The following is a 24,492-nucleotide window of genomic DNA, read 5'->3' on the forward strand; positions in this document are numbered from 1 at the left end:
TCTGTGTGAAGTAAACTGGTATAATATGGAGTATTTGTTTCCATTTGAAACAAGTTGTACCCACATGACCCCTAATTCCTTAATCACTTCCTAATGCTCATTTAAAGTAATTGCTGTTTGATAGGAAAATATTAATCTAAAATGCTAATATGTTAAAGGAAAATGAATAAGAGTAAAAGCAGCAAGAAAAAACTATGAGTGGAAATAGCTAACAGATTTTATGTTAAGTCAAAATTTCTAAGTAGTTTTATAAATATTTTGGATATATAAATAAATATGTAATTATTTTCATAGCATTATCTACGTGAAGTTAATATTTAAAAGATTTATGTAACATGAACTAAAAATGAATATTAATAAACAACACCAAAACAAGTTGTTAGATTAGATCAAATTGTAATGTCTAATATTCCCAAACACAAATAAGCTATGCCAGGGTTTGGTACAGTTTACTGGGTTTCTGAGGGCATAGTATGTTTTTCAAAATTGTATTTCTTATTCTGAAAAGGATACTGAACTCAAATATTTCCCATATTTACAGGGTTCATAGGTATCCCCAAGTTTATGAAAAATGGCAATCTAAAACTTCTTCCTGCATGCTCTGTAGATATGCAAGGAAATTCTCAGGCAACATTAAATAACATTTTCCTGTTGCACTTCTGATAAGGTATGTGGGTATAGAGGGTATGTGACACATAGAGGAGGTGTAAATATCTCCAGGCAGTATAAGATAATATGCTCTACCTCAAGCTGTTCTCTAGAGATTGAGGATGTTAAAGCTCTGCAGGTATGATTAGAAGAGTCTGATAATTTTTACTCATTTTTTTTAATGTTTAGTGATTTTCTCTCCAAGAGAGGAGAGGGATAAAAAGAGTTAATGTATGCAATGGATTATTTCTATCATTACTCAATAATTTTTCACTTCTTGAAGTTGAAACCATTCTCTAAATTCAAGGCAAGGCTGTTATAGTACTATAGTCATCACGAGTCTTATCTGCAAACATGTTTTCTCTGTGTAACTGTGATACTTGAGCTGTGGTCTTAATGCAGGATTCAAATGGCATAAGTTAATTAGATGGGAATTTTAGTCTTATCAATAATACAAAATGGAAAATATATGTATGTCATAATGATGTACACAAGTTTTTTGAATCAATTAAAAACCAGATAAAATAAATGTATAAATTTCAATTAAAAAAGCAATATATTGCCACAGTATAACTTTTAGGGTTTCCTAAGAGATTTGTTTTTCTTATCTTGCTGTAGGAAAGTTAAGATACAGTTTCTAATAGTTAGCCCAGAGAAAAGGAAATAATATTTCCTGGCCTTTGGGTATATTAAAATGCTAATATATTGAAGAAAGTGGGATTCAGGTATTCATCCATGTAGTTGGACATCTACTACATGTAGCTGGATGTTTCCATGACATTAGAAAGTTAACTTGATCAATGCAGAGTTAAATAATTTTCTTGCAGTTATTCTGAAATAAATCCTTATCATCATCAAAGACTACTTGACTTTGCATATACCTTTGCTCGTAGTCAAATTTTTCCAAATTTATGTCTCCAGTTCTCTTGCAATGTTCTTCTCTTTTAAATTCTGGTCAGGCATTAATCCCTGTTTCATCTTGATATAGATTAATGAACTAGCCTCCTGATCATTTTCTTGTTTCCTCTCCCTCTATTCCAGCTGCCACAATTACATTTTCCTACTATAATCTTCCTCTTTTTATCTGTATGTCTCCGGTGAGCAAATGAAGCCAAGTTTCTTCCAAGAAATTTTTATTTCCCTCTTATATACTTTTTTTTCATTGTCATCCTTCCACTTAGAAAGTCTGTTCTCTCACAAACTGAGTGTTGCTGAAGGGGAGGTGGGTGAGAGGATGGGCTAAATGAGTAATGGGTATTAAAGAGGGCATTTGTTGGGATGAGCACTGGGTGTTACATGTAAGTGATGAACACTAAATTCTGCTCCTAAAGTGAATACTACACTATATGTTAAATAACTTGCACTTAAATTAAAAAAAAATTTAAAAAAAAGAAAATCTGCTCTTTCACGTCTAACCATGGCAGTTCCTCTCATTCATCAAGGTAATAATAGATAACTTCCTTGAGTAACTTATTTTGTCCTCCTAGCCCAAAGTAATCTTATTGTCCTCTACATAGCCCTAGCACTCTATATCTCACTCTTGCCATGTTTTAACTATTATCATATATTTGTGCTATTTTACCCCTTTTTCGGGAGAGAAGTTCTTTCATCTCATTGTGTTAATATGTCATGACTTACTTCACACAGTACTTTGCATGGGGTGATTATTAGCCATTATTTGGCAATAAGCAAAGGAGAAATGGGAGCATCTTACAGAGCTCTAAAAAAAATAAGACAGGGATGTCTGGGTGGCTCAGCGGTTGAGCACCTGCTTTCGGCCCAGGGCGTGATCCTGTAGTTCCAGGATCGAGTCCCACATCAGGCTTCCTGCATGGAGCCTGCTTCTGTCTCTGCCTGTGTCTCTCCCTCTCTCTCTGTGTCTCTCGTGAATAAATAAATAAAATCTTTAAAAAATAAAAAAAAGGCAATATCACTCATTCAAATATATCTAATATATTTGGGGAGGCCATATGCTTCAGGGAGACCATAAGCCTTGGACAATCACTTGATTGAAAAGGAATGGCTCAAAGCAAAAGGAATAATAGTTATTATTAAATGTTTATTAAGCACTATGTACCAGTAATTATAAAAACTTAATATGTATTATGACCTAATGATCATAAGAAAATGTTGTCATCAATATCACCATTAGATATGAATAATCTTAGAGAGGATTAGTAATGCTCAAGCTCACACAACTAGCAAATAGCAAAGACAAGGATTGCTTTGAAATGACTAAGTCTTTAATGCTTCCAGCAATACAATTTTAAAATCTCACTTATTATTCAAACATGATGCCTCTCTCCCTATTTTTATTCTCTCAATCTTCTCAAGAATGAATCTCTTCCCTCACCCACCATTAACTTCATGCTAATTTGTCCTAGGGAGAACTCATCACCATGACCAATGTCTCTGTTATTATAGGGACAACAGCTCACAACCATATCTAGATCCTTGGCAGGTGTATGCTGCCCTGTGGTCTTTGTATGGGTCTTGTTGCCCATTCATGTACTTTCTATTTCTGAATGTTTCTGTTTCTACAGGGCTCTTTATGCTTTATACGATCTGCTTAGAGATAATTGAAATCAGTAAGAAAAGCAGTAGTAGCACAAAGTCTAATTTGCTCATTGTTAGCTAAAAAAATTTCCTGGGAACTTATAACATCTATATCTTCTTACCTCTGTTCAGCTGAATTCATACAGTTTGAAAATAATATATATCTTCAGGACACAATGTGACCAGCAGCAGTTAAGAAAAATGAAGCAAAAAAAAAAAAAAAAAAAAAAAAAGAAAAATGAAGCAACCATTTAATTTTCATCAGTTACATTTTCTATACCAAATTCATATGTAAACTGAGTGACATTTTTAATATTGCTAATTTTATCATTTTTGTGCAAAGTGATCTTTATGTTATAAAGACTATTATTTAGCCATATCAGACATATAGATAGAGTATAGAGAATGGAAATTATTTACTTTGGAGTAAATATTGCCTTACCTAGTACATTATAATTGCAACATTCAAAAAAAGCTCAACAGGATTCAATTATTTGGCATTACAATAGATTTACAATATAAAATAGATTCATAATTCAGAACTGCTGAATTAATTTTTGTAGTTCGCTAACAGCACTGGGTTCAATCTCATTTGAAATATAAGATATAGCTCTGAAAGAGGCAGCATTATCAAAACCTCCAGGATGTGAGAAGAGTATTACAAAGCTGTTCTAGAACTTGCTTGACTCTTTACATTCAAGTTCTCAGATTGCTCTAAGCTGCTGCCAATGTGTTTTATATGAACGCAAAATAACTAACAGACGTAAGATATCTCAGTGAGGAAGCCACCTTACATGCCTTTATTTTATTTATCTATCTATCTATCTATCTATCTATCTATCTATCTATCTATCTATTTATTTATTTTCTTACATGCCTTTAGAGAGGACATGGCTATTATTCAATCCTCTTTAGATGGGGGAATATATAGCAAGCGAAATCATTGTCTTTGAGGGTGACTCATATTGAAGCATTCCTGACTATCAAAATACTTTAAAACTAATGAGGATTCTTTTATAAGAGACTAGTTTAAGTTGCCTCTACAATGAGAATGCAAATAATTTATTCTGTTCTATATGGGTTCATGCAATTGTTTATTCCACAAATATTTAGTGAATACTTAACTATTTGTAGCCATATTCTAGGAACTGGGGATGTAGTGACAAATAAGGCAGGAAAGGTAACCAATCTCATAAAATTTATTTCCTATGCATTTTATAATTAAGAATTTATAAGCCGTCTCAGAACGTTTAAGGACCAGAAAAAAGGTACATTGGCTTATTTCTAAATTCATCAAAACGAATCACAGAACAATTAAATATTATAAAGAATTGTGGACTGGGTGGCGGGCACTGAGGTGGGCACTTGACGGGATGAGCACTGGGTGTTATTCTGTATGTTGACAAATTGAACACCAATAAAAAATAAATTTATTAAAAAAAAATTTATTAAAAAAATTGTGGTATTTTATTTGAGATTAAGTTTGAAATGACATTTACCAGAGTAGAAAAGTTTCCAGATAAGACATTGAAAAATGTTATTATCTGGAATTCTTATTCAATTCCAGAAATAACTAGCATCATAAAAGAGGTTCTTAGGAAAGATGATTATCTGGTAACACAAATACTTTATTACTGGCAACAGCCAAGAGAAACAATGAAAAAATGAGAGTTGTATTAGCCATAATTTTAATTTTTCTTCCTAATTTGAAATCACCACTTACTTGACATTAGAGTTTGTTTTATCATGTTTTCATTAAGTTTCTCTTTGCAAAGAACAATGTGTACCTTACTTTGTATTTATATAAATACAGAATTATAATTCTAATTTTGGCAGAGGTTTTTTTTTTATTTGAAGTAACTTTTTTTCAGCTAATAATATATGCTGTGTGATTAAAGACATGGAGTAGATGTCAGCTAAGAATTGAAGAATTCAGCATCAGGCCTTTTGATCCAGTGTCAAGAAAACGTTGTAATTGTTTTCTCTATTAAAAAAAATCAGTATCAATGTTACAGTATCAATATTTATTTTTTGGTTTTGGATCAACTACAGTTCCTTTCAAGTTGAAACTTTTGAATAGCAAGATATACAGCTTTAAGCAGAAATATGCTAAAAATACCAAATGCTGCCAAGAAAAAAATGTTGTTCATTGTTCTTCTTACATTGAACATTTACTGTTCTGCCCATAAATATTTTTTGACCCCTTCTTAACTGATAAATGACTTTCTGAATTTTCATAGTTTCTATCATGGATAATGCACTTTTTATACATACTTCAGCTAATTTGGCTATCTTTGCCAAACTCAAGGCAATAGTTTAGGATTAAATTACTATCTTATACAGATTCTGAAATAATTTTTGTTCAAAAAAAACTACTGTATAGCTAGTCCCCTCCATCTAAATGTCTCTACGTGTACCTTATATTCACGTTATATATTTTCTTACGTATTTTGTGTCTAAAAATACTAAATCTCTTTCAACAAGAAGGAAGAGCACAAAGTCTAGCAAAGAGTACAAATAACTGAAATACTTTATAAAAATTACTACTAATACAGTAGGTATACATGAGTATGACTTTTTCTCTTGTGTTTCCCATTGGAGAATATGCATTGTCATTTGGACATTGATGACAAGTTTGAGTCTCTGATGAGAAAAAAGAAAAAGAAAAAAAAAAAAAAGAAAAGCAATCTTGGTGACAAGAATAACATTTATAGAGGCACTAAGGTAGAATACAGAATCTTAAGAGTTTTTTGAATAACCAAACTCGATTTTTGCATAGGTTGTATGGAGGGATTAATCTTGCTAGATAAATAGACAAATGGTTAGACAGACTGTATTGTATGCCTGTGTTGAAGGGCTTTGTATGCCATACTAATTTATTTGGGATTTGGAAATAAAATACCAATCCGATAAAATTAGAGCATTTGGAGAAAAATGGAGGCATTTAATAGTAAAATGCAATGTAAATCTGTATTTGCAAAAGTAAACTTCTAAGTGATTTCTGATTCAATCTTTAGACTTTGAATTCAAATGTATTTATATACTTGAAAAATAAAACTAACCTACATAGCCAAAATACTAAACTTGATTTTTAAAAGTGAAATTAAATAAACATATTTTTCATATATTTTTTTAAGATTTTATTTATTTATTCATGAGAGATACAGGGAGAGAGAGGCAGAGACGCAGGCAGAGGGAGAAGCAGGCTCCATGCAGGTAGCCCAATGTGGGACTCGATTCAGAGACTCCAAGATCATGCTCTGGGCCAAAAGGAGGCGCTCAACCGCTGAATCACCCAGACGTCCCTCATATGTGTTTTCTAGTAGTGGTTTTTACATGAAACATTTGGTAATTTATCAATTGAGGAAAGTTGACATTTTCTAGGGAAATACATATAAAGGGAAACAAAATTTACTTCTTCCAAAGAAGAAAAAAATTACAAAAATAAGGAAAAGCAACAAAGCATTTGCTAACCCTGCTCAAGATGTGAAACAGGATCCAATCCATTTTAAAACAATGTGTATAGATTGATTTAATTGTGAACTCTGTTCACCCTCACTCCAATATAGTACACAAAAATTCTACACAGAAAAATATCCCAACTTACAATTAAAGAGTATATATTATTAAATTACTAAAATATGTAACTAAATCGTTCTATGGAAATGAGAAAGAATAAGTATTCAAGATAGAAAAAAAAAAAGCTGATTTGTGTGTGTGTGTGTGTGTGTGTGTGTTAGGTGATTTTTTTTTGCTCCCTCATCCCCCTACCCCCTGCACAATAGCATTCAATATCAAAAAAAAGAAGTGATTTTTGCAAATATTAAGAAAATAGTCTTGAACATGTAATATATCAGAGAAATGCCACCTATATATTCTTCTAAAAATAATTAAAACAGGATATATCTTTGCAATATTAGGATAGATACAGATGTGGTGGATAGGATATAAAAAAAAACATTAACCATAAAAGGAAAACCATGAATTGGTCTCCAAAGTGAAAACTTATTGTTTATTAAAAAAAAAAACATTAGGGCAGCCCCGGTGGTGCAGCGGTTTAGCACCGCCTGCAGCCCAGGGCGTGATCCTGGGGACCCTGGATCGAGTCCCGCGTCGGGCTCGCTGCATGGAGCCTGCTTCTCCCTCTGCCTGTGTCTCTGCCTCTCATTCTCTCTCTGTGTCTCTATGAATAAATAAATAAAAATCTTAAAAAAAAACATTAAAATGAATAGACAAGATATTGATTAGGAGAAACTATTCCTAATATATGTATCTGACAAATTACATAGATTTAAAAAAATTAATGAAGAACTTCCATAAATCAATAATATAAAATTATTCAAAATTAAATAGAACTACTCAAAAATAGATAAACTGGAGATAAAAAGCTAAATAAATGGAAATAAGCATATGAATAGTTATTATTAGTTTTCAAGAACAAACTAAAACTAAAGTAAACACCGTCTCATATCCAGAGAATGGCTCAAATAAAAAGACTGACACCAAACATCAGCAGGAATACAGAACAACTGGAACTTTCATGCATTATTGATGGGAGTGTAAAATTCTACAATCATTTTGGGGAAAAGTCTGGCAATTTTTTTTTTAATTAGACATAAATCCAATTCCACTCCAAGGTATTCACTCAAGAGAAAAGGAAACATATGTCCAAAAAAAAAAAAAAGAGAGTGTCAAGATATTCACAGCAGCTTGTTCCATGTATTGGTTTGCTAGGACTGCCATAAACAAAATACCACAGATTGAAATACTTAAACAAAATAAATTTATTTTCTCTTAGTTCTGGAGACCAGAAGTCCAAGATCGAGGTGTCAGCTGTTTTGGTTTCTTCTGATGCCTCTGATGTAGGAAAGAATGTTAGAGTTCGGAGTCAAAGGCTGAAAATTCTTGAGACGTCTTTGGTGTAAAAAGGTGGTTTTATTAAAGCACGAGGACAGAACCAGTGGGCAGAAAGGCCTGTACTGGGATCAGGAGAAGTGACCTGTTATATACTTTCCAGTTGTTAGGGGCTTATGGATATCCTAAGCCTCTAAGGAATTTTGGAAGCAAGGTTTCCAGGACCTGTAAGGGAGCTAGCTATTGTTGGGAAAGGGTCATTTATTACCATCCAATAAAACCTTAGTCATGAGACCCTTCAGATGTAGATAGGTGGGCCATATGCTTGGGGGATGATAGCTAGCCCGCATCTTGGGAGGTTTAGAGATAAAGGAAATTTCTAAAGGAATTTTAATGTTAAAGTAGACTTACAGGATCCTGCAGTGGGGGGCGGGGGAATGGATTACCTTTTGCCTTTAGCCAAGTGTCATCATTGAGGCAGTTGAGTCCCTAGAGGAATGTCATTCTGACCATTTCAAGGACTTCAATGGGCTGTAGATAGTAAGAAAATTTAATAATTTTTCTTCTGGGATTGTTTCCCACATTAGCCTCTCCTGGGTTTTCATATGGATGTCTTTTCACTGTGTCCCCATACGATCTTTCCTCAGTGCACACGAACCCATGTATCAGGTATCTCTGATATGTTCAAACTTCTTACAAGATAGCAGTCAGATTGGAGTAAGGCCCAGTCAGGTGACTTCATTTTCACATAATCATCTTTTCAAAGGCCTTGTCTCCAAGTACAGTCACATTCTGAAGTAGTAACAATTAAGGTTTCATTTGGAGAGATTAATTCAGCCCATAACAATTCATAATTATCCCTATACTGGAAAAAAAAACAAACAAACAAATGCCTATCAACAGGAGAAAGGACAAATTTAGGTATATTTATATAGAACAACACATTTCAGATCCTAAAGGAAGCAATCTATTCATATACATAACAATGTGGATGAATTTCAAATACATTACATAGACTAAAAGAATATAGCAAAAAAAATGCATACTGTGTGGTTCCACTTTTATGACATAAGAACAAGACTTGATGTTACAAGTCAAAATGTGGTTGCTTCTGCAGGTTTGGAAATTTGTTTGGAAAAGGGTATGGAGTAATTTCTATCTCTGCTTTCGAGTTATGGGTATGCAGATACATACATTTTCAAAACTCATTGAAGCAAGAAATTAGGATATATTTTTTAAAGATTTTATTTATTTATTCATGAGAGACACAGAAAGAGAGAAAGAGAGACAGAGAACTAGGCAGAAAGAGAAACAGGCTCCACACAAGGAGCTCGATGTGGGACTAGATCCCGGATCCCGGGATTATGCTCTGAGCCAAAGGCAGACGCTCAACAACTGAGCCACCCAGGTGTCCCTAGGATATTTTATTTTATTTTATTTTATTTTATTTTATTTTATTTTATTCTATTTTATTTTATTTATTTCATTTATTTTAAGTAGAATTATACTCAATCAATTTCACAAAATGAGGTGGCAGATTTTAGACCAAACATTCCTATGATAATAAACACCAATACCTTTAAAAGCCTTGAACTCAAGTATCTTAAAAACAAGTCACTCAGATTTAAGATATAGGTATTTGCAAAACAGATACATTTAAAAGCAATTGACTCAAAGTTCTCAAGTAAAAAGAACAATGTCAAACACTAGCTAATGCAAACAAGAGACAAAGGTGAAAGTTAGAAAGCTTTATTTATTATTTTGTTTCCCTTTATTATTTGTTTATGTGTTTTTGCTAAAAACAACTATAATTGAAGTTTTTTCTTTTTTTTTTTTAGATTTATTTATGAGAGAGAGAGAAAAAAAAAAAGAGAAAGGCAGAGACACAGGCTCCACGCAGGTAGCTCGACGCGGGACTTGATCCCAGGACTCCAGGATCGCGCCGTGGGCTAAAGGCAGGCACCAAGCCGCTGAGTCACCCAGGGATCCCCTATAATTGAGGTATTAAAAAGGTAATAATACATGTATTCTAAAAGCAGAAGCTAATGAATTGACATATAAAAGCAATACAATTAAGGAATAATGGTGATAGATTAAAAGACATTAACAAAAGAAAGTGGAAATATTCAAAGATAAAGAGAAAATTAATTAGACTTTTGAGGTATAATGTCATAGAAAGCAATATGAATATATTTCAAATGTCATAGAAAGCAATATGAATATATTTCAAAATGAATGCAATGGTATATATAAATTATTAAAATTGATTCAAGAAGAGATATTAAAACCTTAAATAGATGAATAATCATTAAAAACAAACAGAGAATGTTGACAAAAAAATGTTCTCCTCGAAAATGTCACAGTCAACATGATTTCTCAAGTGAACTATTTCAAATTCATTGAACAAATAATCCTGGTACAATTTAATTCAGAAAGAAAAGGAAAGATCCCAAATTCCCTTCACAAAGTCAGCATAATTATAAGAAAACCGTGTAGAGACAAATCGTATATATCTCCTCAGATTCCAAACTGCACTAATTCTACGGTGTTTTGGATATCCTTAGTTGGCTTAGAATACAAATTAAAGCCTAGGCTTTCTGACCAGCAGGCTCTATACTCTAAGTCTTTTCCTGTGACTGCTCTCCTCTTGCCTTTTCTATGAAAGAGTACAATTTGGGAGTCTGGGTTCTTATGGGATAACTTTTTGTCAATGAAAAATGAGGGGGATTTAATTTTTTTAAAAATGCTTTCTCCATTTTTCCTTCTGTGGATTATCTAGATGTTTCTTTTGTATGGTATTGTGGACTGAACTGTGTTCCTACAAATTCCTATGTTGATGTCCTAACCCCCAGTATCTCCCTCAGAATGTGACTAAGGGAGATGGGGCCTCTAAAGAGGTGATAACACCAAAATGAGAGTAATTTGGACACTCAAAAAGACACCAGGGATGCACTTATACCGAGAAATCTTTTAAGGACACAGTAAAGAGGTGGCTATCTGCAAGCCAAATAGAGACCTTAGAAGAAGCCAAATCTTTCAATACCAGTTGGCAGTCATCTGGGATGATTGTCCTCCAGAACTGACAGAAAATGCTTCTGTTCTTTAAAGCACTCAGTCTGTGCTATTTTGTTTTGGTAACCCTAGCAAACTAATACACATGACCAAGCACACTTTCTGAGCTACCTGCCATATCTCTGTCTGGCTTGTCCTAAGAAATGACCAACAATAACCCAAGACATCATGTTACATCTTTTTGCCTGTTTACTCCTACTGGATATCTACTTCCCATTTATACTTTAGTCCTTGTTTCATATTGTGCTTTCTAAACTAAGCCAGCAAACTGGTAAAGGTCTGATTTAAAACAAACAAAAAATAAAGATCAAGATCAATTATAGCAATACAAAATTTTTTTTGAAATAAATACCAATAAATAGAATCCCTGGACATTAAAATAATACAAGGAACAAAATACAATTTAATATTAAGGAATTTATATTAGTAATTAAATATTTAAATAAAATTAAATAATTCATCTTTGAGCCCAGATCAAACCTGAAATCTATCACGAACACATTTATTCATGTATTAAAAACACATACATGATCACATGTTAGTAAAAGGTTTTTTCTTTTTTTAATAGTAAAGTGCTTGACACATTCCTATTGAAATTGATAAGGTAAAAGGGGCAGAGAGAAGAGAGGAGGAGGAGGAGAAGAGAGATGAGATGTCATGCAATTGATATTTACATTGCTCTGGAGGAATTCATCAAATAATTAGACAAAAAATGTTACATATATTAGGAAGTAACAGGCAAAGTCTTTACTATGTCCTAAGGATTTGATTTTGTTTTTTTCATTTGAAAGACTCAAATGACTCAACTAAAAAGTATTAAATGTAAGATATTTTGGTAATCTTGCAGGTAGCAATAGTAATTCAGATATATATTTAGATATAAAATAATTATTAAAACATTTATATGTATGTATATAATAACAAGTTAGAAAATACAATAGAAAATAAGCACAGAATCAGAGGAATAGCAAAAAAGGCACAAAATACCAAGAAATAATTGTAAAAATAGGTTAGGTATATTTCACTTACATGAGGAAAATATTAGAATTCTATAATGAAGTATATAAAAGGACTTAAATAATTAGAAAAATATTTCATATATTTAGATTCATTAAAGACATAATTTAAACAATTACAAAGCCATCGTAAAGAACACAATATCTAGAAAATGACTATCTTATTAATGATTTAGATCAAATATCAAAATGATATTTGCATATATTAAAGTAATAATTATAATCAATGGAGAGAATGCAAAGTATTAAGTAAGCTACATTGAGAAAAATTAGATAGCTACTGAAATAAAATGGCTCTCCACCATTTTCCTTAGAATAAATTTCAAATGAATAAAATATTTACATATATCATTTTTGAGTGCTAAAAATGATGAAATTATAATTATTTAGAGATAAGAGACTTTCAAAGTATAATACAAAATTCAGAATTATCAAAATTATCATAAAAATATAAATGTTATTATATAAAAATTTAAACTTAATGTTCAGTGTTATATGGTAAAAAAAAATAAATAAAGGATGTTGTATGAGAGAAGGTTAGCACTCCCCTTGACAAGGATAGAAGAGGCTGTCAGTCCCGACAACACACATACAGTTAAGACATTGCCATGTTCGTGGCATCTAACCAACATTTTGCTCCATGTGGGGCTCTGGGCTCAGCTACCAGTTTGTTGTCCCTTTTCCTCCGTCTCTGCTTCTCTCCTGCTGACTCCCTTCCCCTAAGAATGCATTCTTTTGCTCTCTCTCAAATAAATACATACATATATACATACATATATACATACATAAAATCTTTTTTTAAAAAAAAGGAATCTATAAATTATGGAAATATTTACGACGCATGTGACTTTTAAGGGCTGCTATTTCTCTTGTACATAGAACATTTGACAGCATAATATAAAGCAAATGAACAAATGATACCACTATTGTTTTGAACAACCAATTCAAATGTCAAATACATATGTGGAACGTTGTTCTTTCTCTCACACAGCACAGTTGTCCTGATCTGTCATTATGAAAAACTTAGCAGGTGAGCAATGGATTGAAAGAAAGGGAGTAGCATGGAAATAGCCTCCCTTTCACTTTTTTGGCATGATGTTAGCAATGAGTATATCCAGGTCGATCTAGTGGACCTTGCAGAATATCCCTAGGCTTGAAATGTTTGCTGATATCTCAAGTAAAAAACCAAGCATATCTCAGCAGTAGTGATTTTATAGAAGCAACTATATTGACAGGAACTAAAAGAAGTCAGGCTGAAGCTTGCTAACAGATAATAACATCTATTGGTGAATTGTGCAGTAAGCATAACAACAGTACCCTGCCCCATTGGAGAAAACAAAAACAAAGCAAAACAAAACAAAACTTCACCCATGAGCCCCAAAAGGCGCGCTACCTAGAAGTATAAGTGATAAGTCAGTGTTAGCCAGAAGGCAGTAGCGAACTGATAGCAAACTGCACTTGCTTCCACATCAAGAATAAAGAAATACTATGTGCCTTTGTGTATGTCCCAGCCACCTCCTAGCCTAGAAAAAAATATATAGATAGATAGATAGATGATAAATAGATAGATCGATAGATAGATAGATAGATAGATAGATAGATAGATAGATACACACAGGAAGGAGGGAAGTAAGAGGAAAAAGGAGTGATCTGTAGAGTACCTCTCCTTCCCTAGCATAGATCCCCAGTCAAGGGTCAAGTCTGAAGCAGGTAAGGTAAAAAATGTGTTTAGAGTTGATTTGAAGCTTCATTAACAATGGAAAAGTGACTAGAAAGCTATTGGATTTGCCTAATCTATCACTGAGGGTTGGAAACTGAGGTCTTATATTTTCTTTCTGTGGAGGTACCATTTTAGTAACTCTGCATTTATTTCATCTCCATATTCTTCATATAATTCAGGAGTTAGGCTTTGAATTATGGAACCCAGGTAGTTCAGTGGAATGTGACCTGATTGGGTAGGCCAATCACACTTGAGAATTCAGTAAGTATGTGCAAACAGAAACTAAGTACTCATTCATCTAATGGCAGTCAACTACAGACACAACCCCATACCCCTATTGAGATTATATTTGATATTCAATTTTTTGTTTGCTTCTAATTATGAAGAAGTCTAAGTGATTCAGGTATAATTTTATAATTATTTTGGTAGGAATATATTCTCTTAGTGATATGGGATATTAAAAAATGATTATTAGGCTAAGATACAGTGAAAGAGTGATTTACATCTACTAAATTAAGTAGAGCCATGTTTAGTGAGGAAACAACTAATCCAGATGCCGTATCACCTGGAACCGTGTGCCTACTGATGGAGAAACTCAGATTTTGGGGGAAATTTTGTCTTATTCTTAATAACACATAAATTATGCCTAAATAATAGAAAAGTTTTCTTCAAGACATTAAAATGTTAAACAGAGAAAAGCTAAATAAAGGTAATTATGTAATTATAATGGACACTATTATTGCATATTTTCTGCTTTTGATCTTACCTGATTTAAAAAACAATTATATAAAATAATATCATATACAGTATTATGATATATGTAATATATATTATGATATATGTAATATGTCAATAATAGCATAATATAATAATATTATATATATATAATATAATATATATTATTAAAATGATAGGAGAAATAGTAATCATATAATATTGTGGAGTTTAACAATAGATATAATATTTATAACAAAAATACCCCAAAAAGGGCACTAGTTTGGACAGAATCCAGAAAAAAACCCTTAATAATCTCAGATACTTGGAAACCCTTAGGTCATTAAATTATTAAACACTCATGATGCCCACTGTATCATTCTAGCCTGGAGAAGCTGTGACTCTTTTTATGGAATTCTGAATAAAACTGAAGAGAAGTTATATGTACAAGTTTTAATCTTGTCTTTGCCTTTGCCTATTTGGGAAACATGTCAAGTAGATTATTTTACTTTAAAATTCTTAATTTGTAAAATGTTGAGCTTAATACTTGTCTTGTTTCATTTTTTTGTGATTATGTAATATGTAAAAGTGCTTTTTAAAAAAATATATATATATTTTGAGAGCAAGAGAAACACAAGCAGGAAGAGTGGCAGAGGGAGAGGGAGAAGCACGCTCTCCACTTCTGAGTAAGGAGCCTAATGCTGGACTTGATCCCAGGACCCTGGGATTAAGACCTGTACTGAAGGCAGACACTTAACTGACTGAGTCACCCAGGTGCCCCAAAAGTGTTTTTTTTTTTTTTTTTTTTTTTTTTTTAATGAAACAACAATGGAGAACTACCTTTGGAATAAAAACTGCAGAGAAACAAAACAAAGCAAAACATAAAACCGTCTTTCCATAAATGCAAAGAGAACACTGATAAAATTTGTCCAAATCAACAAAGGACTCCAGAAATTGACCAAAAACTTGTAAAAATCAAAGAAACATTAATTCAAGAAAAATAGCTGAATCCCAGTAAAAACAATGTTTTAGTGTGTTTTGACATAAGCTATTCCAACTCTCATTTCTCTACTTCCATAATAACCTTAACCTCCAATCTAACAGCTGAGTCAATGTCTTAGAAGCCACCAGAGACATTAGAATGAGTTCGGATGCTCCCAAGTGCCATCCCCAGGGAATTATTACTATTGGATCCATCTGGGCTTATCTGGTAGCAGCGTGACAATTCCACTTCAGTGCCTGTCTTTATTTAACTTGACTTAGAGGTCTCACTGCATTAAAGTTCTACCCCTAAGGCCTTTGTCTAAAATAATCAGCAGAAATTGTTTCACATTAGTGACTGAAGCGGCAGTAAGAGGTGGAGCTAATAGGAAGCTAACCAATATACTTAAAGGAAAAACTGACGATAAAGAGTCTTTGAAATGTTCCAAATATATGTAGAAGTCTAGAAGGCTATGACATATGCACAGCTGTATGTAATTTACAGAAAAGATCAGAGAAGTCCTTAATCTTTCACCTCTGACTGACCTTGAGGCTTCTGCACAAGCAGCAAGTAGGGAAACTTAAGGCAGAGCTGTGGACTGTCTGCTAAAGCATTGTGGACCTACTCTTAAAACAAACAGAATCCTCCAGCAAAGGCTGAGTGACTTATTAGTTTAAGCCAATGAAACATCTGTCCAATAATTAGCTGACTACTAGGCTAACTGAGCTGATTTCAGAGGCCATATATGACAAAGAACGTGGAATTTAGAGAATTAAACCAGGAAATTGACTAGTAAAAATTACAACAGAGTAGCCACATTATACTGTTTAAAATCAATTTTTAACAAAAGCATATGAAATGCAAAGAAATAGAAAAATATGGCCTATACACAGTAAAAACAAACAAATAAATAATCGTCAATAAGAACTGTTTCTATGAAGCCCAAATATAGGACTTATTAGTTAAAGGTTTTAAATGAGCAAGTCTAAGTATGTTCAAAGAATTAAAGAAAACCATATTTAAGAATTAAGGGGAATTAGAAAGTTTTCTTGCCAAACAGAAAATATAAATAAAAAGATGAAAATTATCTTATAAAAAACAACCAAATAGAAATTATGAAGTTAAAAATAAAATGACTGAAATTAAAAAAAAAATTACTGTGGTTCAATAGAAGATTTGAACTAGCAAAATAAAAAGAAAATCATTAATTTTAATGCCCAAAGCAATTACTAAGATGATAAGTTTTGAAATATAGTAAAAAAGAACAAGGGCAGCCCTGTGGCTCAAGCAGTTTAGCGCCGCCTTCGGCCCAGGGCCTGATCCTGGAGACCCGGAATCGAGTCCCATGTCAGGCTCCTTGCATGGCGCCTGCTTCTCCCTCTGCCTGTGTCTCTGCTTCTCTCTCTCCTCTCTGTGTATTCTCAGAAATAAATAAATAAATAAAAATCTAAAAAAAAAAAATAAGAAAATTTTCTAGTATATTTTTAAAAACTATCTAGCTTAAAGGCAGAAATTAAAGAATATATATAATAACTGACAGAACTGAAAGGGAGAAATATACAATTCAATAATAAAAGTTGAAGCCATAACACTGCTTTCCATAATGCATAGAGCAAGTGGGCAGAAGATATTTCTTGACCAACAAGAAAATAGAAGACTTGAACAACAGTATAAAACAATTAGACTAACATTCATAGTACACTCCTTGAAAAGGAATATATACATTCTTCCCTAATTACACATGAATATTTTCCAAAATAGACCATACACTAGGTTACAAAATAAACCTTGATAAAGATAAAAGCATTGAAGTCACATAAAGTATATTATCCTCAGACTAAAATGAAATAAAGTTAAAAATTAATAACAGACTGAGGTTCCTGGGTGGCTCAGTCCAGCTCTTGATTTTGGCTCGGGTCATGATGTCACAGTCACGTGATCAAGCCCAAGTCAGGCTCTGTGCTCAGTATGCAGTCTGCTTAAGATTCTCTCTCTCCCTCTCCCTCTGCCTCTCTCCTTGCTCATCCTCTCTCTTACCACTTTTATTCAGCATAGTACTAGAAGTTCTAGCCAAAGCAATCACCCCCCCCCAAAAAAAAAAGAAAGAAAGAAAAGAAGGGGCATCTATATTTGTATGGAAGAGGTTAAACTGTCACTATTTGTATATGATATTATACTATACATAGAAAACCCTAAGACTCCACCAAAAAACTACTAGAAGAAAAAAATGAAGTCTGTGAATTTGCAGTATACAAAAATGAATACCCAGAAATCAGTAGCATTTCTATACACTAATAACAAGGTAGCAAAAAGAGAGATTAAGAAAACAGTTCCAAGGATCCCTGGGTGGCGCAGCGGTTTGGCGCCTGCCTTTGGCCCAGGGCGTGATCCTGGAGACCCGGGATCGAGTCCCACGTCGGGCTCCCAGTGCATGGAGCCTGTTTCTCCCTCTGCCTGTGTCTCTGCCTCTCTCTCTCTCTCTCTCTGTGTGACTATCATAAATAAATAAAAATTAAAAAAAAAGAAAACAGTTCCATTTATTATTGTACCAAAAAGAATAAAATATTTAGGAATAAACTTACCATGGAGAAAGAAGACCTGTACTCTGAAAACTATAAAACACTAAAAAAAGAAATTAAAGCGACACAAATATTCCATGCTCATGGATTAGAAGAATATTGTTAAAATGTCCATATTACTTGAAGCAATTTACAGATTCAATGCAATCCTTATCAAAAGACCAAAGGTATTTTTCACAGAACTAGAACAAATAATACTAAAGTTTATAGGGAACCACAAGAGACTCTGAATTAGCTGAAGAGTTTTGAGAAAGAAAAACAAAGTTGAGGGTATCACAATTCCAGGCTTACAAAGTTGTAGTAATTAAAACAATGTCGAGTACTGGAACACAAATAAACACATAGATCAATAGAACAGAACCGAAAACCTACAAATAAACCCACAATTATATGTTCAATTAATCTATGACAAAAGAGGCAAGAATATACAATGGGGAAAAGACAGTCTCTTCAGTAAATGGTATTGAGAAAACTGGACCATTTCTAAAACCATATACGGGGGGAGGAGCAAGATGGCGGAAGAGTAGGGTCCCCAAATCACTTGTCTCCACCAAACTACCTAGAAAACCTTCAAATTATCCTGAAAATCTATGAATTCGGCCTGAGATTTAAAGAGAGACCAGCTGGAATGCTACAGTGAGAAGAGTTCGCGCTTCTATCAAGGTAGGAAGACGGGGAAAAAGAAATAAAGGAACAAAGGCCTCCAAGGGGGAGGGGCCCCGCGAGGAGCCGGGCTGAGGCCGGGGCGAGTGTCCCCAGGACAGGAGAGCCCCGTCCCGGAGGAGCAGGAGCTGCACCAACCTTCCCGGGCGGAAAGGGGCTCGCAGGGAGGTGGAGCAGGACCCAGGAGGGCGGGGATGCCCTCGGGCTCCCGGGGACAGTAACAGCAACTGCGCGCCCAGGAGAGTGCGCCGAGCTCCCTAAGGGCTGCAGCGCACGGGGGACCCGGCGGGACCCGGAGCAGCTCGGGGGGCTCGGGCGGCGGCTCCGCGGAGGGGGCTGCGGCCCCGGGAGCAGCTCGGCCGGGCTCGGGCAGAGGAAGAGGCTCCGTGCAGAGGGGCCTGCGCGGTTCCAGGAGCAGCTCGGAGGGGCTCGGGCGGCGGCTCCGCGGAGGGGGCTGCGCGGCCCCGGGAGCGCGAATCCACCAGCGCAGGCGCCGGGACACAGCCCAGGATCCCGCCTCCCCCGGGACAGGCAGAGGCCGGGAGGGCCCAGGACAGCGAGGACGCTCCTGCCCCGAGCTGTGCAGATCAGCGGCCCCGCCCGGAGCCTCCAGGCCCTGCAGACGGAGTTCCTGCCGGAGCTGAATCCAGGTTTCCAGAGCTGCCCCGCCACTGGGGCTGTTCCTCCTGCGGCCTCACGGGGTAAACAAACCCCGCTGAGCCCTGCACCAGGCAGGGGCACAGCAGCTCCCCCAACTGCTAACACCTGAAAATCAGCACAACAGGCCCCTCCCCCAGAACACCAGCTAGACTGACAACTTCCAGGAGAAGCCAAGGGACTTAAAGAACACAGAATCAGAAGATACCCCCCGGTGGTTCTTTTTTTTTTTTTTTTTTTTTTTTTTTGCTTTTTTGTTTTTTTGTTTTGTTTTGCTTTTTGATTTGTTTCCTCCCCCCACCCACCCCCTTTTTTTTTCTCCTTTCTTTTTCTTTCTCTTTTTCTTCTTTTTTTTTTCTTTCGTTTTTTTTTTCTCTTCCCTTTTTTTTCTCTTTCTGTTTTCTTTCCTTCTTTCTCTCCTCTCTTTTTCTCTTTTTCCCAATACAACTTGCTTTTGGCCACTCTGCACTGAGCAAAATGACTAGAAGGAAAACCTCACCTCAAAAGAAAGAAACAGTCCTCTCTCCCACAGAGTTACAAAATCTGGATTACAATTCAATGTCAGAAAGCCAATTCAGAAGCACTATTATACAGCTACTGGTGGCTCTAGAAAAAAGTATAAAGGACTCAAGAGACTTCATGACTGCAGAATTTAGAGCTAATCAGGCAGAAATTAAAAATCAATTGAATGAGATGCAATCCAAACTAGAAGTCCTAACGACGAGGGTTAACGAGGTGGAAGAACGAGTGAGTGACCTAGAAGACAAGTTGATAGCAAAGAGGGAAACTGAGGAAAAAAGAGACAAACAATTAAAAGACCATGAAGATAGATTAAGGGAAATAAACGACAGCCTGAGGAAGAAAAACCTACGTTTAATTGGGGTTCCCGAGGGCGCCGAAAGGGACAGAGGGCCAGAATATGTATTTGAACAAATTCTAGCTGAAAACTTTCCTAATCTGGGAAGGGAAACAGGCATTCAGATCCAGGAAATAGAGAGATCCCCCCCTAAAATCAATAAAAACCGTTCAACACCTCGACATTTAATTGTGAAGCTTGCAAATTCCAAAGATAAGGAGAAGATCCTTAAAGCAGCAAGAGACAAGAAATCCCTGACTTTTATGGGGAGGAGTATTAGGGTAACAGCAGACCTATCCACAGAGACCTGGCAGGCCAGAAAGGGCTGGCAGGATATATTCAGGGTCCTAAATGAGAAGAACATGCAACCAAGAATACTTTATCCAGCAAGGCTCTCATTCAAAATGGAAGGAGAGATAAAGAGCTTCCAAGACAGGCAGCAACTAAAAGAATATGTGACCTCCAAACCAGCTCTGCAAGAAATTTTAAGGGGGACTCTTAAAATTCCCCTTTAAGAAGAAGTTCAGTGGAACAGTCCACAAAAACAAAGACTGAATAGATATCATGATGACACTAAACTCATATCTCTCAATAGTAACTCTGAATGTGAACGGGCTTAATGACCCCATCAAAAGACGCAGAGTTTCAGACTGGATAAAAAAGCAGGACCCATCTATTTGCTGTCTACAAGAGACTCATTTTAGACAGAAGGACACCTACAGCCTGAAAATAAAAGGTTGGAGAACCATTTACCATTCGAATGGTCCTCAAAAGAAAGCAGGGGTAGCCATCCTTATATCAGATAAATTAAATATTACCCCAAAGACTGTAGTGAGAATGAAGAGGGACACTATATCATACTTAAAGGATCTATTCAACAAGAGGACTTAACAATCCTCAATATATATGCTCCGAATGTGGGAGCTGCCAAATATATAAATCAATTATTAACCAAAGTGAAGAAATACTTAGATAATAATACACTTATACTTGGTGACTTCAATCTAGCTCTTTCTATACTCGATAGGTCTTCTAAGCACAACATCTCCAAAGAAACGAGAGCTTTAAATGATACACTGGACCAGATGGATTTCACAGATATCTACAGAACTTTACATCCAAACTCAATCGAATACACATTCTTCTCAAGCGCACATGGAACTTTCTCCAGAATAGACCACATATTGGGACACAAATCGGGTCTGAACCGATACCAAAAGATTGGGATTGTCCCCTGCATATTCTCGGACCATAATGCCTTGAAATTAGAACTAAATCACAACAAGAAGTTTGGAAGGACCTCAAACACGTGGAGGTTAAGGACCATCCTGCTAAAAGATGAAAGGGTCAACCAGGAAATTAAGGAAGAATTAAAAAGATTCATGGAAACTAATGAGAATGAAGATACAACCGTTCAAAATCTTTGGGATGCAGCAAAAGCAGTCCTAAGGGGGAAATACATCGCAATACAAGCATCCATTCAAAAACTGGAAAGAACTCAAATACAAAAGCTAACCTTACACATAAAGGAGCTAGAGAAAAAACAGCAAATAGATCCTACACCCAAGAGAAGAAGGGAGTTAATAAAGATTCGAGCAGAACTCAACGAAATCGAGACCAGAAGAACTGTGGAACAGATCAACAGAACCAGGAGTTGGTTCTTTGAAAGAATTAATAAGATAGATAAACCATTAGCCAGCCTTATTAAAAAGAAGAGAGAGAAGACTCAAATTAAGAAAATCATGAATGAGAAAGGAGAGATCACTACCAACACCAAGGAAATACAAACGATTTTAAAAACATATTATGAACAGATATACGCCAATAAATTAGGCAATCTAGAAGAAATGGACGCATTCCTGGAAAGCCACAAACTACCAAAACTGGAACAGGAAGAAATAGAAAACCTGAACAGGCCAATAACCAGGGAGGAAATTGAAGCAGTCATCAAAAACCTCCCAAGACACAAGAGTCCAGGGCCAGATGGCTTCCCAGGGGAATTTTATCAAACATTTAAAGAAGAAATCATACCTATTCTCCTAAAGCTGTTTGGAAAGATAGAAAGAGATGGAGTACTTCCAAATTCGTTCTATGAAGCCAGCATCACCTTAATTCCAAAGCCAGACAAAGACCCCACCAAAAAGGAGAATTACAGACCAATATCCCTGATGAACATGGATGCAAAAATTCTCAACAAGATACTGGCCAATAGGATCCATAGTACATTAAGAAAATTATTCACCATGACCAAGTAGGATTTATCCCTGGGACACAAGGCTGGTTCAACACCCGTAAAACAATCAATGTGATTCATCATATCAGCAAGAGAAAAACCAAGAACCATATGATCCTCTCATTGGATGCAGAGAAAGCATTTGACAAAATACAGCATCCATTCCTGATCAAAACTCTTCAGAGTGTAGGGATAGAGGGAACATTCCTCGACATCTTAAAAGCCATCTATGAAAAGCCCACAGCAAATATCATTCTCAATGGGGAAGCACTGGGAGCCTTTCCCCTAAGATCAGGAACAAGACAGGGATGTCCACTCTCACCACTGCTGTTCAACATAGTACTGGAAGTCCTAGCCTCAGCAATCAGACAACAAAAAGACATTAAAGGCATTCAAATTGGCAAAGAAGAAGTCAAACTCTCCCTCTTCGCCGATGACATGATACTCTACATAGAAAACCCAAAAGTCTCCACCCCAAGATTGCTAGAACTCATACAGCAATTCGGTAGCGTGGCAGGATACAAAATCAATGCCCAGAAGTCAGTGGCATTTCTATACACTAACAATGAGACTGAAGAAAGAGAAATTAAGGAGTCAATCCCATTTACAATTGCACCCAAAAGCATAAGATACCTAGGAATAAACCTAACCAAAGATGTAAAGGATCTATACCCTCAAAACTATAGAACACTTCTGAAAGAAATTGAGGAAGACACAAAGAGATGGAAAAATATTCCATGCTCATGGATTGGCAGAATTAATATTGTGAAAATGTCAATGTTACCCAGGGCAATTTACACGTTTAATGCAATCCCTATCAAAATACCATGGACTTTCTTCAGAGAGTTAGAACAAATTATTTTAAGATTTGTGTGGAATCAGAAAAGACCCCGAATAGCCAGGGGAATTTTAAAAAAGAAAACCATATCTGGGGGCATCACAATGCCAGATTTCAGATTGTACTACAAAGCTGTGGTCATCAAGACAGTGTGGTACTGGCACAAAAACAGACACATAGATCAGTGGAACAGAATAGAGAATCCAGAAGTGGACCCTGAACTTTATGGGCAACTAATATTCGATAAAGGAGGAAAGACTATCCATTGGAAGAAAGACAGTCTCTTCAATAAATGGTGCTGGGAAAATTGGACATCCACATGCAGAAGAATGAAACTAGACCACTCTCTTTCACCATACACAAAGATAAACTCAAAATGGATGAAAGATCTAAATGTGAGACAAGATTCCATCAAAATCCTAGAGAAGAACACAGGCAACACCCTTTTTGAACTCGGCCATAGTAACTTCTTGCAAGATACATCCACGAAGGCAAAAGAAACAAAAGCAAAAATGAACTATTGGGACTTCATCAAGATAAGAAGCTTTTGCACAGCAAAGGATACAGTCAACAAAACTAAAAGACAACCTACAGAATGGGAGAAGATATTTGCAAATGACATATCAGATAAAGGGCTAGTTTCCAAGATCTATAAAGAACTTATTAAACTCAACACCAAAGAAACAAACAATCCAATCATGAAATGGGCAAAAGACATGAACAGAAATCTCACAGAGGAAGACATAGACATGGCCAACATGCATATGAGAAAATGTTCTGCATCACTTGCCATCAGGGAAATACAAATCAAAACTACAATGAGATACCACCTCACACCAGTGAGAATGGGGAAAATTAACAAGGCAGGAAACAACAAATGTTGGAGAGGATGCGGAGAAAAGGGAACCCTCTTACACTGTTGGTGGGAATGTGAACTGGTACAGCCACTCTGGAAAACTGTGTGGAGGTTCCTCAAACAGTTAAAAATATACCTGCCCTACGACCCAGCAATTGCACTGTTGGGGATTTACCCCAAAGATACAAATGCAATGAAACGCCGGGACACCTGCACCCCGATGTTTATAGCAGCAATGGCCATGATAG

General features: G+C 35.6%; 1 pseudogene; it reads left to right on the plus strand.

Moving 5' to 3' along the window:
* Window positions 1–12,665: 12,665 nt before the first annotated feature.
* Window positions 12,666–12,783, plus strand: LOC144316621 (U6atac minor spliceosomal RNA; annotated as a pseudogene).
* Window positions 12,784–24,492: the final 11,709 nt, after the last annotated feature.

The sequence above is a fragment of the Canis aureus genome, chromosome 6 (assembly GCF_053574225.1).
Source record: "Canis aureus isolate CA01 chromosome 6, VMU_Caureus_v.1.0, whole genome shotgun sequence".
NCBI classification, from domain to species: domain Eukaryota; kingdom Metazoa; phylum Chordata; class Mammalia; order Carnivora; family Canidae; genus Canis; species Canis aureus.